The sequence below is a fragment of the Phascolarctos cinereus genome, unplaced genomic scaffold (assembly GCF_003287225.1).
Source record: "Phascolarctos cinereus isolate Bilbo 61053 unplaced genomic scaffold, phaCin_HiC Scaffold_726;HRSCAF=1367, whole genome shotgun sequence".
NCBI lineage: Eukaryota > Metazoa > Chordata > Mammalia > Diprotodontia > Phascolarctidae > Phascolarctos > Phascolarctos cinereus.
In genome coordinates, this window is record NW_027556098.1 from 370,622,285 (window position 1) to 370,633,553 (window position 11,269).

The 11,269-nt window shown below is 41.9% G+C and overlaps 1 protein-coding gene across 1 annotated transcript in view; it reads right to left on the reverse strand.

The window, feature by feature from the left end:
* The window catches only part of EPB41 (erythrocyte membrane protein band 4.1), a 184,065-nt gene extending 173,391 nt beyond the window's left edge, over nt 1-10,674 (reverse strand). The window contains exon 1 of the mRNA XM_020983325.2: nt 10,463-10,674. The gene's annotated coding sequence lies outside the window, so the exon portion shown is untranslated. The remainder of the gene's footprint in view (nt 1-10,462) is intronic.
* Between the last annotated feature and the right edge of the window lie 595 nt (nt 10,675-11,269).

Sequence of the window (11,269 nt, forward strand, 5' to 3'; positions counted from 1 at the left end):
ATTTTAAACCAGAATCTGCTGGTTAACATATCAAAGTATCTGCAGAGCATTCAAGTGTCCTGTGGCTTTTAAGCAGCAACCCTGACAGGCTCATTATGAAAGGAAAGAAGAGGTACAACCTGGAAATCTGATTTGCCAAGGAAACTCAACTTCACATTGGTTGTGAATATCCTATAATTTAAATTTACTCATGATTAAAGAACAAAAATTAAAGATGTTTTAGAAACTGGCCTATGGTTTTAAATTTTCTAAATTGTTCTATCTGAACTGCACACGAGAAAATATTATGCTAATGAACATTACTGTGGGGCACATAAAGCCTCACAAAAAGAGTATTACTTTTTAAAAAGGGCTAAGTTTTGCAGAACAAGGAACTGAGGCATTGGAGGGAGTAGGGGGAAACATCAAGATTTACTCAACAAAACAGTTTCACATATATTCTCATTTGATCTTCACAATAGCCCAATAAGGTAGGCAGGTCTGATATTATTCCCCTAATTTTATAAATGCAGAAAAGGGTAGTAACAAAGACTAATAAAACAAAATACAAGGTGATGGTTCAAAATACGAATTTTGTATGTCCCTTTAAAGAATAACTTTAAAAAAAAAAAAAAGAACTTAAACGCCACCCTCTACAGAAATCCTTCCCTAACCAACACCACACCTAGGCCACAACTACTATTTCTCATCTAAAGTGATCCCCCTCCTCAGACCTAACATAGCACTTTATACCTGCTAATCACTTTCTTATTCCACTCTTCATAATAGCTCTTGGGGCCATATATAATGGAAAAACACCAGAAATGGGGTTAGAAGATGGCTTCCACTGAGTTAGGAAATCTTGGGCACGTCTCTTTGCTTCATTGTGTTTTGCTCTGACCTGACTGGTAACCTATCTAATAAGATTTGGGGAGCACCGAATGAGATAACATACAAGGCAGTCTGATGCAGTGGAAAACATGATGAGTTAGGAAGTCAGACCACCTAAGTTCTCTTTCTGCCTCACCTACATACTATCTGGACAACTTTGAGCACAGCAGCTATCCCTTCTAGGCCTTAGTTTCCTCTGCAAAATGAGGGGTTGAACTAGATGGTACTATCCTATAATAAAGCACTTTGTAAACCTGTAAAGGCTATAAAAATATGAACTATAAAGGATAGTGTCAAATCAACCCCAAAAGACCACAAACTCCCAGAGGACCCCAGGGCCATGTTCTAACCTCACCTGTATTCCCTACTCTAGAGGCATCAGTCAGCAATGCTAAGTGTGGCCCAAAAGAGATTAAAATGTAATTAGGAAACATTTAACAAAATAAGTAAAAACATGATAGAACATAGATAATGTTGATATGTGGACACCACTGTCCCATATGACCTATCTAATCCTTACAAACAATTATTACTCAATAAATACCTGTTGAATTGGAAAAAAAAAAGTCTTTTAGAGAAGATAGGAATTGTTATTACATATTATTATGTTAAACAATTAGGATTATGAAAGTTACAAAACTACTCATATACTTTGGCCCATTTTAGGTTTATAAAATAATGTTATTAACCAGAAAAAAAGACTTCTGTATAAAAATATCCACAGAAGCAGTATAATTATTTATAACTATGTAACTGCCTGCTGGATATGTCAAACTTTGTTTCCTAGACATCTCAAATGCAACATGTCTAACACTAAACACATTATTTCTCAGCAAAAACTCACCTCTCTTCAAGCATAACTATCTTACAACTTCCAGTCACCCAGGTCTGTAATCTCAGTGTCATCCTCAAAGTCACTTTCTCTGTCAACCCATATATGCAGTCAATTGCTAAATCATGTCACTTCCATCTCCACAAATTCTCTGGTATCTGTCTCCTCTCTGCTCATATAGCCACCACCCTGGTCCTGACCCTCATCACTTCTAGCCTAGACTACTGCAATAGCCTTCTCATTGGTGTCCCAGCCTCAGGTCTCTCTCCTTTCCAAGTCATCCTTTACCAGGTGCCAAGGTGATTTTCCTAAAGTGCAAGTCTGACCACATCACTTCCTTACCCTGGTCAACAAACTCCACTGACTCCCTATTGCCTCTAAAAGCAAATATAGTTATTCTATTCATATTTTAGAGCTCTTCCCAACCTGGGTTCAAATTATGTTTCCAATCTTATCATAAATTAGTCCCTTTTCCATACTCTATGATCTAGCCAAACTGGCCTCTTTGCTAGTTTTAAGTCATTTGACAGAGTCAAGGACTTTGCTGTTAAGAACTTTCTTTTCTGGATCTTCAATAATTATGGTTGCCAGGGTAGCTAGGTGGTGCAGTGGGTAGAGCACTGGCCCTGGAGTCAGGCGGACCTGAGATCAAATCCGGTCTCAGACCAGACACTAGCTGTGTGACCCTGGGCAAGTCACTTACCCCCAACTGCCTCGCAAAAAAAAAATTATTATTATTATTATTATGGTTGCTGAGGGGGCATGAACAGAAATTGCAGAAGCAATTTCCAGGTGATATCACCACAGGGGCTGCTTCCCAGGATGGTGGCTGCAGGGAGCCAGTCGGAAGCTGGCACAGTTCCTGTGGGGAGGAGGAGACAGTCTATTCCAAGAGATTTTGGACTCAAGGGTCCTGAGCCTGCCTCCACAAGGGTCTTAAGGAGAACAGTGGCTAAAGTGATGTGGTGGCCATGGTTTGGCTTCCCTGGTACGTGCTGGCTGCCTCCTGTCTCCTTCAAAATTTGTGCTGCTGCAATGAGACTAACTTGCCTGCCTCACAGAACATAAGCTCATAAGTTTCTTGAGGACATTCCCGGAACTGTATCACTTTTGTCTTTGTATTCCCCAGTCCCTAGCACGGTACCTGGAACATAACTGGTGCTGAATAAATGTGTGCTGATCATCTGTAATAGCAAAAAAGTGAAAAAAAACTTTATCAGGCAACTGGGCAATGGCTAATTGTGGCATGTGAAAGTAATGAAATATCACTGTGCCATAAGGAATGATGAATATCTCAAAGAAATAAAGCAGGGCCAAAAGAATTAACATAAATGTAAACAATCACTACAACTATATACAGCTTTAAATAGCAAAATTCATCATAAACATTGGATAGTGTTGGTACTAATTTATGAAGCATACAGCAGTCCTTTCTGCAGAGAAACAGAAAAATATTCACACATAAGTATGCAGTACAATTAGTTGCAATTATTCCTTTGTATTGTTTTATTTAACTGCTTTCAGGGACTGCACATTGTACAAGATTCAGTCAGGAGTGTTGGGGCAGTTGTTGAAACAATCTAGTAAAATGAAATTTATCAATACAATTCCTTAAGAAGAAATTTAAATTTTAAAAAGATTTTAAGTATTTCCTGAACAAAGAGGTTCAATCCACTGGAAAATTTAGGGTTATTCCTAAAATTTAACAATGACATATCAAGAAGAATTTGATTTAGTTGTGAAATAAACCCTAAAGAAAAATTGCCTCTTTCAACAGCAAAGAGCAGGTGTAGACCACAAGCAGTGTGCCACCTGGAAGGACTTCTGTTAGCCTAGTCTATCTATTTGCTAACTGCTGAGTCCCTCAGCACCCAAACTGGCAAATGGTAGAGTTCTTAAGTAAATGTACAATCAAAAAGGCAAAAATTTTCAGAGCTACCAATAATGCAGCTCCTCCTCCCATCTCCAAAGCAAAATAAAAGCATGAGAAATTTAGCTACTTGAATCTCTCATTAACCCAGGATTATCTCATTAAAGAAAAACTGGACAGCTGGTGCTACTGATAAAGCTCAAAGTGAATTCAAGACACATAACAACAGATAACCAAGTGGGTTTCTTTCAAGTCATTCATTTTTTTGCCTGTAACATTTTCCACTCCTGTTAATCAGATAAAAAGGCTAAGTTTGTGCAATGAATGTCTTGAGACAGAGTTATCTTTACACGTTCAGTGTATTAAGGCAAAAAAAAAAAAACGACTGTTCATAAATAATACAGATGAGCAGCAATATTCCAGTAGGAATTTATGTATATGCAAATACATCAGATGGTTTGTTCAGGATCATGACATACATAAAGATGAATTCATCTAATTTTCAAAAGAAAATTTTTTTTCCAATCTGATTTTGATAGTTGTCTTTCTCCCCAAAGTTCCTTCATTCAATCCTCATTTTTTATTATTATCTTTTTTTTTTTTTGCTTTCTGGTGAGGCAATCACGGTTAAGTGATTTGCCCAGGGTCACAGAACTAGTAAGTGTCAACTCAGGTCCTCCTGACTGCCTGGCCGGTGCTCTATCCACTGCGCCAGAAATCCCCATTTCTTAAATGCCTATTAAGTTCACTCTTCCACTTCAGTCCTATTTGGATCTCATTGCAGTATGCAGTGAAAATGAGAGGGATTCTCCAGCGAGAAGAATACAAGCATCATCTACCAAACAAGAAAGGCTTGGACTATCAACCGAGCTATATTGAGGGAGACTCAACACCAAAGGCTGAATGACAGCTAATGATAGTTTTTTGACCACTTCAATTCACATTAGGTGTGGTATTAGTAATAGGAAGGCACTAATGAATCATGGATATTTGAAATATAGGAAAAGTACTGTGCCAGGCACTCAAGAGAGATGCAAAGAAAATAAGATTGTGTTTCTGTCCTCATTAAGTTTATAATCTAGCAACAAGCTGGCTAACAAGGTCCTGACAGATTAAATACTATCTGACCAACATATGGCTAAGTACTGCACAGCAGCATTTTGTTCAAATGCATCAAATACTTTATAGTCAACAAACAGTGGGATCTTGTACTGTACAACTGTTTGACTGTAAAGATGTGGTCTGTTATGGAATATTATTTGCAAAAGCCTGCCTATTCCTTTCTTAATATTCTGCTGGTGATGCTATATGACTGTGAATCATAAATTACTACAATCTCTGAGGAATCACAAATTACAGGTCACCCAAAGGGCAATGAAGAAATGCATGGTGGGAGTAAATAGGCTGAAACATATTTCCAGCAATGAACTGTGGGCAAAAAACAGCAAAAAAAAAAAAGATACCAAAGAGACGTATGACTACACAAGGATGTGGGCCAGCCATTTAACAAGAGGAAAGAATAACAAATAGATAGGCTACATTGGTAGTTTAAATAATGCCAAATACACAGGCTCTCTAAAACACTGGGTGGACCTCTTATCAAGGATCTGCAGAAGGACATGGACAGCAGCAGAAAAGGCTGAGAAGACCTGGGTGGTTTTTGATCTGCAGCTATTAGAGGGAGTACCCACACTGAGGAGATCCACTGAACCGTTTGACTAAGGTCTAACCATCTAGGACAATTTTGTAAAATTGTCCAATAAGCTGTTATGAATATGCATGTAACTCCTTGCAAGTAGGTTAGTCATTGCATGCTTTACAATATGATTCTAGTTAAAGATAAAACCCTATTTCCTCTATAAGTTGGGAAAATGAAGTACAAGGAAAGGATGTGTTTTGCTTTGGATTCATTTAACATTTAGTAAGCACTAAGTGCTGAGGGAAATATAAACATAAACAAGAAAGTCACTGCCCTCAAGGAATTTACAATCTAGTAGAGAGGGTAAGACAATGTAGAAAAATATTAAAGAAATATACTTCCTAGTATAGTTATTTATATATCTCTTATCACCCCTGGGAAACGGCAACCTCTAAAGGCAAGGACCACGTAAAATGACTGAAATCTCAGAGTTAGAACCTCGGAGAGTACCTAATACAGCCCAGACAACCACAAAAATGCCCTCTCCACCAAATACAATAACCGATCAGCAAGCATTTCCTATCTACTATGCTCCTAAGACAGTCCATTCCCCGTCTGGACAGTTCTGATCTGCCTAATCTGGAAGAGTTCAAGGCCAAAATATGTCTCTGCACCTTGCATTTGTTCCTCCTAGTCCAATCCTCTGTGCCAAGCAGAATAAGTCCAATCCCTCTGCAATAAGATGGCCTTTCAACTCTTCCCTTAGTCCTCCAAGCCTTGTTTCCCTCCTTGCAACCTAAGATGGCATTAACATTTTTGGAGGCTAGATCAAAATTCATTCCGAACCTAAAGTCTGCTAGACACCCCAGATCTTCTTCAGACAATTCTATCTGTCCACAACTCTCACATACTGTAGATGAGTTTTTTAAAAAAATTTCACAAGTACAGAAAAACTGACCTTTACATTTACCCTTCCTGAATTTCACTTGATTCTATTTGACCTACCATTTCAGACAGCTCCACTTTGCATAATCCACAGTGTTTAAGACACAAGCCTTCAGCTTAAGAGGTTTAGATTCCCTCATTACATGAGGACCCAGACATGTGTCTGTTTAAAATAAAAATAACAAAGGATATAGTGACATGTGCACAGTGCTCCATAAATGAATGAACATACCAGGGAAATAGCAGTAGTATTTGGAGCTTTTTATTTGTATTACCCGTATACCAGTGGTTCTCTGCCTCTTTTCAAGTCCCTTACCTTTAAGCTTTCAGTAAACAAACAAGTCAACAAGTAACTATTAAGTGCATTGTATGTGTCAGGCGCTGTGGGGCTACAAATACAATGAATGAAATAGTTCCTGCTCCCAGCTTAAATTCTAAGAGGGAAACAACTCCATTATTCTCTATTCAACATGAAAGGAAATGAATTCTAGCATTAAATACATGCTCACAAGAAATAAAATTAAAATGCTAATTTCAATAGAATTATAGTTATTTACCAAATATTCCCACATCCCCTTGAAAAGTTTCTCATAGACCCTGTGCTTATAAGTAGCCAGGCTGAGAACCCTTGTGGTATACAATGGAGCTCCAGTGGCTTGAAATGGAGATCAAGAAGACCTTCCTTATGAAAAAAAGAAATTAAGATCTGGGGAAATTTCAGAGGAGTTTCACTAAAAGTTTGTATTCCATTAATACCAGAATTCTCCTCCCCCACCTCTGTGCCTTTGTACAGGCTGCACCCTCACTTCCCTCCTACCCCCACACCTCCAGCCTGGAAGGCTCTCTTCCCTCACCTCCATTTCTTGGAATTTCCTAATTCCCTTTGAGGCTGAGCTCAAGTGCTACCTCTCACAAGGGCATCTTCCTGATTCCCTTCTCTCCCCCCCCATTAGTGTCTTCCCCCAGTGTGAAATTACTTCGTATTATTTTTGTATAAATCTAGTATTTAATTGTAAACATGCTGTACCACACCATAGGGGAAATATAAACCCCTTAAGGGCAGAGACTGTCACTTTTCTGTCTTTGTAGCTTACACCAGCATCTGACACATAGCAAGCTCTTAATAAATGTTTGTTGTATTGAACCTAGGAAACTGAATTTCTGTGATTTGCTATATTTAATCCTCTTGATTACTCCTGGAAAACTTTCCACTAGCTATCTTCCTAAAAGGACTATCAATAAAATTCTATGTCAAGTGTCTTAGGATGCTTGAAAAAGAGATACTGTGTAAACATAGCACCTGTTACTAATGACAACACTACCAATACAATCAATTTCTATACTTCTAGTGTTCAGTCACACAACTGAAGAATTAGCTCCTAACTCATTCAGCACCTGCACCTGGTTCTAAAACTTCTGGATCACATCTTGAACAAACTTAAGAACCTAAATGGAAATATCACATGGAGTGTTTTAAGGTCCAAAGAAAAGTTTAGCATCCCTCCTGACTGAAGAATCTATATTGATTACAAAGTTTAATTAAATGTGAGCACATACCAATTTACCCTTTCTCCTTTCCTTATGCTCTAGGCCATTGAAAAGCCAAAGAATTTTTTATTTGAAATGTGTAAATTAAGAACTGGAAAGAATCACAGGAAGCTGTCAACCTCTGCTAAAGAATGAACTTACTATATCACTGTTTTAACTAAAGGAAACGCAGCTCAAACACAAACGTCAGAAACACAAACATTCTCTTGATTTTTCCGTCCTGGTTGGCTAGTTAACAAAGTTGGCAGAGTAAAACTTTATAAGGAACACTTTCTCCTCAATAAGAACTAAAAGTTTGACTTTTTCCTCCTTCACACGAGAAAGACACTTGCAGAATTCTGAGGAGGAATAGTAATCAACGCCACCCTATATTTAAGAAATGGAAAACAAAGTGAACACCTTGAAAACAAGATCCAATAAGACAATAATTGTAAAGTCCTTAGCACAGTGCCTGGTACACAGTAAGTGCTACAGAAATGTTAGCCATTATTACCGGTTTAAACTTCACATAAAAAACTAATTCCTAAAAATACCAGTATCTAGAAGGTAAGGAATTTATAAGATGTAGAGAACGGAAAGAGGGCTGTATCCTACGTCTTCATTTTTCAGTAGGGATTTATATTACAAGAGCAGAACTGGAATTAAAGGGGATTTTTAAAAATGAAATAAATGGTGGCTTCAAGTAAATGGCCAAACCAAAAAAGGCTTCAGTTCAAATTCAGACAGACAATGGAAAGAGTAAGGAATGAAAGAATTGTCATAAAACCCATTATAATAATACTCAGAGCACAACCATTTATTTCAGTTTTCCCTAAAAGCAGAAAGAACAAAATAGCAACTGTGAAACCATCCAAATTACTAAAAAAAAAGCTTTGCATCTTTCAAAAAATCTCTAACACACATGCCAGAGAGTCTCCAAAGACTATTCAATTATGACTGAGTACAGTCAAGAAAACAACAGCATGACAGTCACTATCATGTGGCTAGAAACCAATCCATCAGCGATTTGTTCCACATGAGATCACTTTCTCTCTCAAGAGAATGCCTGTTCCTAGGAAGAATAAACCTGTTTGGGCAAAACCTCAGCAAGAATAGCTTGATGATGAAATTCTAAAGACAAGTCTAGTATCCAGTATCTGCATAGGTAAGATAACAATACAATTCTTAGTAAATTTTAGTGTGTGTGTGTGTGGTCACAATGCCAAAATAAATAACCCTCTGATTTCACAGAATCCTAAAAACAAAATATACATTTATGCTTAATCTCTCAAATTGAGAGACTATTAAAAGTATATTTTTCTCAAATGCCCAAAACCATCTCGCTAGGAAGTAGCATGGAATCTGCCACCAAAATACCAGCACTATGATAGAAGGTAACAGGGAAGTAGAATGACTCCTGGATTTGTGACTCTAGAGACCTGGGTTCAAATGTGTACTGGGTGACCATGAATCAGTCATATGACCTCTAAGTAAATCAGTTTCCCTGAACAAGTTTGCCATGAGGAAAGTGCTTTGTAAACTTGGAAGTACTATATGAATACAAACTATTATCTCTCATATGCATATACCTGTGGCATTTCAAAGCCTTCAGTTTGCTTTTCTCCCCCCACAACACACACACACACACACACACACGCATATTACAGTCAAATTTTGGTGTCAGAACCTTTGCAGAATTCCAGTACCAAGACTAGTTTTGTCACCTCTCCTAAGCCTCATTTTCCTCTTCTTTAAAATGGGAATAATAATAATTTCACAGGATTGCAATGAAGAAAACACTCTGTAAAGATTTATAGAGGCAGCCTAGGCAGTGGGGAGGGAAAAGCACAGGACTTAAGAGTCAGAGGATCTGGGTCCAAATCGAAGTTTTGCCACTTACTGGCCCCAGGTGACCCTGGGCAGGTCTTCTGGCCCTAGATTTCCTCCTCTTTTAAAACAAGATGGTTCGACTAGATGACCGTTCAGGTCCCTTCCGGTTCTAGAGGTCCCTAGGTGTGTTAGATGAGAGAGTGCTGGACTTGGAAATCCAGAAGACCTGAGTTCCAATCCTGCCCCAGTCCCTTACTACCTGGGTGACCCTGGACAAATCACTGAACCTCTCAGCCTCAGTGTCCTCATCTGTAAATCAGGGATGAGAGCATCTACCTCCCAGGGTTGTGAGGACAACATGAAATAACGTGTAAAATACTATGTAAATGCTAGCTATTGTTATTGTCATAACAAGACCTATATTATTAATAAGGATTAATAATAGCATCTGGGAAAGGTGGGGTGCCCCTAGTGAGTCAGTCCGTGGCCGCGGACCCTACATGACCTGAACAGAAGGGGAGGAGGATGAGGAAAAAGAAAAAAACTTTTTGGAAATCCTCCATCCCCCCCACCCACGGTCTGCGCCCCGACATCCGCGAGCCCCAGAGCTCTCCTCGGGAAAACGAGGGGCCCGAGCCTCAGCACCAGACTCGCCGCCAGAGGTCCCGCCTTCAAACCTGCAGGGTGACCTTGGGCGAGTCCCTCGCCCCCTGGGCCTCAGTTTCCCCACCGGTCCAAATCGCCCGCTTCCCTGCTCCAGATGGGGAGCCCCCTCCCGCGGCGAGGCCTCGGGCCGCCGGGCTCGGGGATTCCAGGGGCGCTGCCGCAGACAAAGAGGCTGCGCCGCCGGCGGCGCCAGGACCGTCCCCTCAGGGACAGCTCCGCGCCCGCGCGCCCCGGCCCCGGCCTCAGCCCCGGCCCGGCCCCGGACCGCCTCGCTTCGCCTCACCGTGCTGGGCTCGGGATGCTCGCGCCGCTCCCGCTCCCGCCGCCGCCCGAGGAACAATGGCAGGAGGCGCCGCCGCCTCGCGGGCTGCCCGCCTGACTGACTGACTGACCAACCGACCGCCACAAGCAGCGAGCGAAGGAAGGGAGGAAGGAAGGAACGGGCGGCCTGGCGCGCGCCTCCCCCTGGCGACAGTCCCCGGCGGCGCCGCGGCCCCAGCTCTCTCGGCCCTCACGCGCGCCCGCACGCCTCCCCCTCCCCCAGCTGCTCCTCAGCTTCCCCCTTCCCCGCCTCCGTGCCCCACAACATTGTAGTAAACTCCGATTGGACCGCGCTCGAGGGAAGGAGGGGGCCGGGCCCGCGGGCCCCCAGCCCATTGGCTGAGGCCAAGCTCCGGCTTCGCCCTCCCGCCCCCCTTTCCTGAGACCAGTAAGGAGGAGGAAGGGGCGGGAGGGCAGAGAAGGGAAGGGGGAGGAAAAGAGCTAGTGGCGCATGCGCACGCGCGGGCCGAACCCCTGCTCCAAACCCTGGCCGGGTTCTAGCTCTCGCGCCTCACCCACGTGGGAAGCCAGCCCTGTGGGACCCAGGCGTTCCCGCCCGGGAAAGGGGGCGGGGGAACGTTCCAGCCCCAGGAGAGGCCGGCAGGCAAGAGGCAGAGAAACATAAGGGGAGCCAGCTGGAAGCAGGGATGCCAAATGCGGTAGCCCCACCCCTGAGCCCTCCTCTGTAGTGCGGCACTTTTGCCCATTGGCGGAACTTGGAGGGAGCCTGGCACCTGCACCTAGCACCTGGCACTCGCTCCGGCTGGCC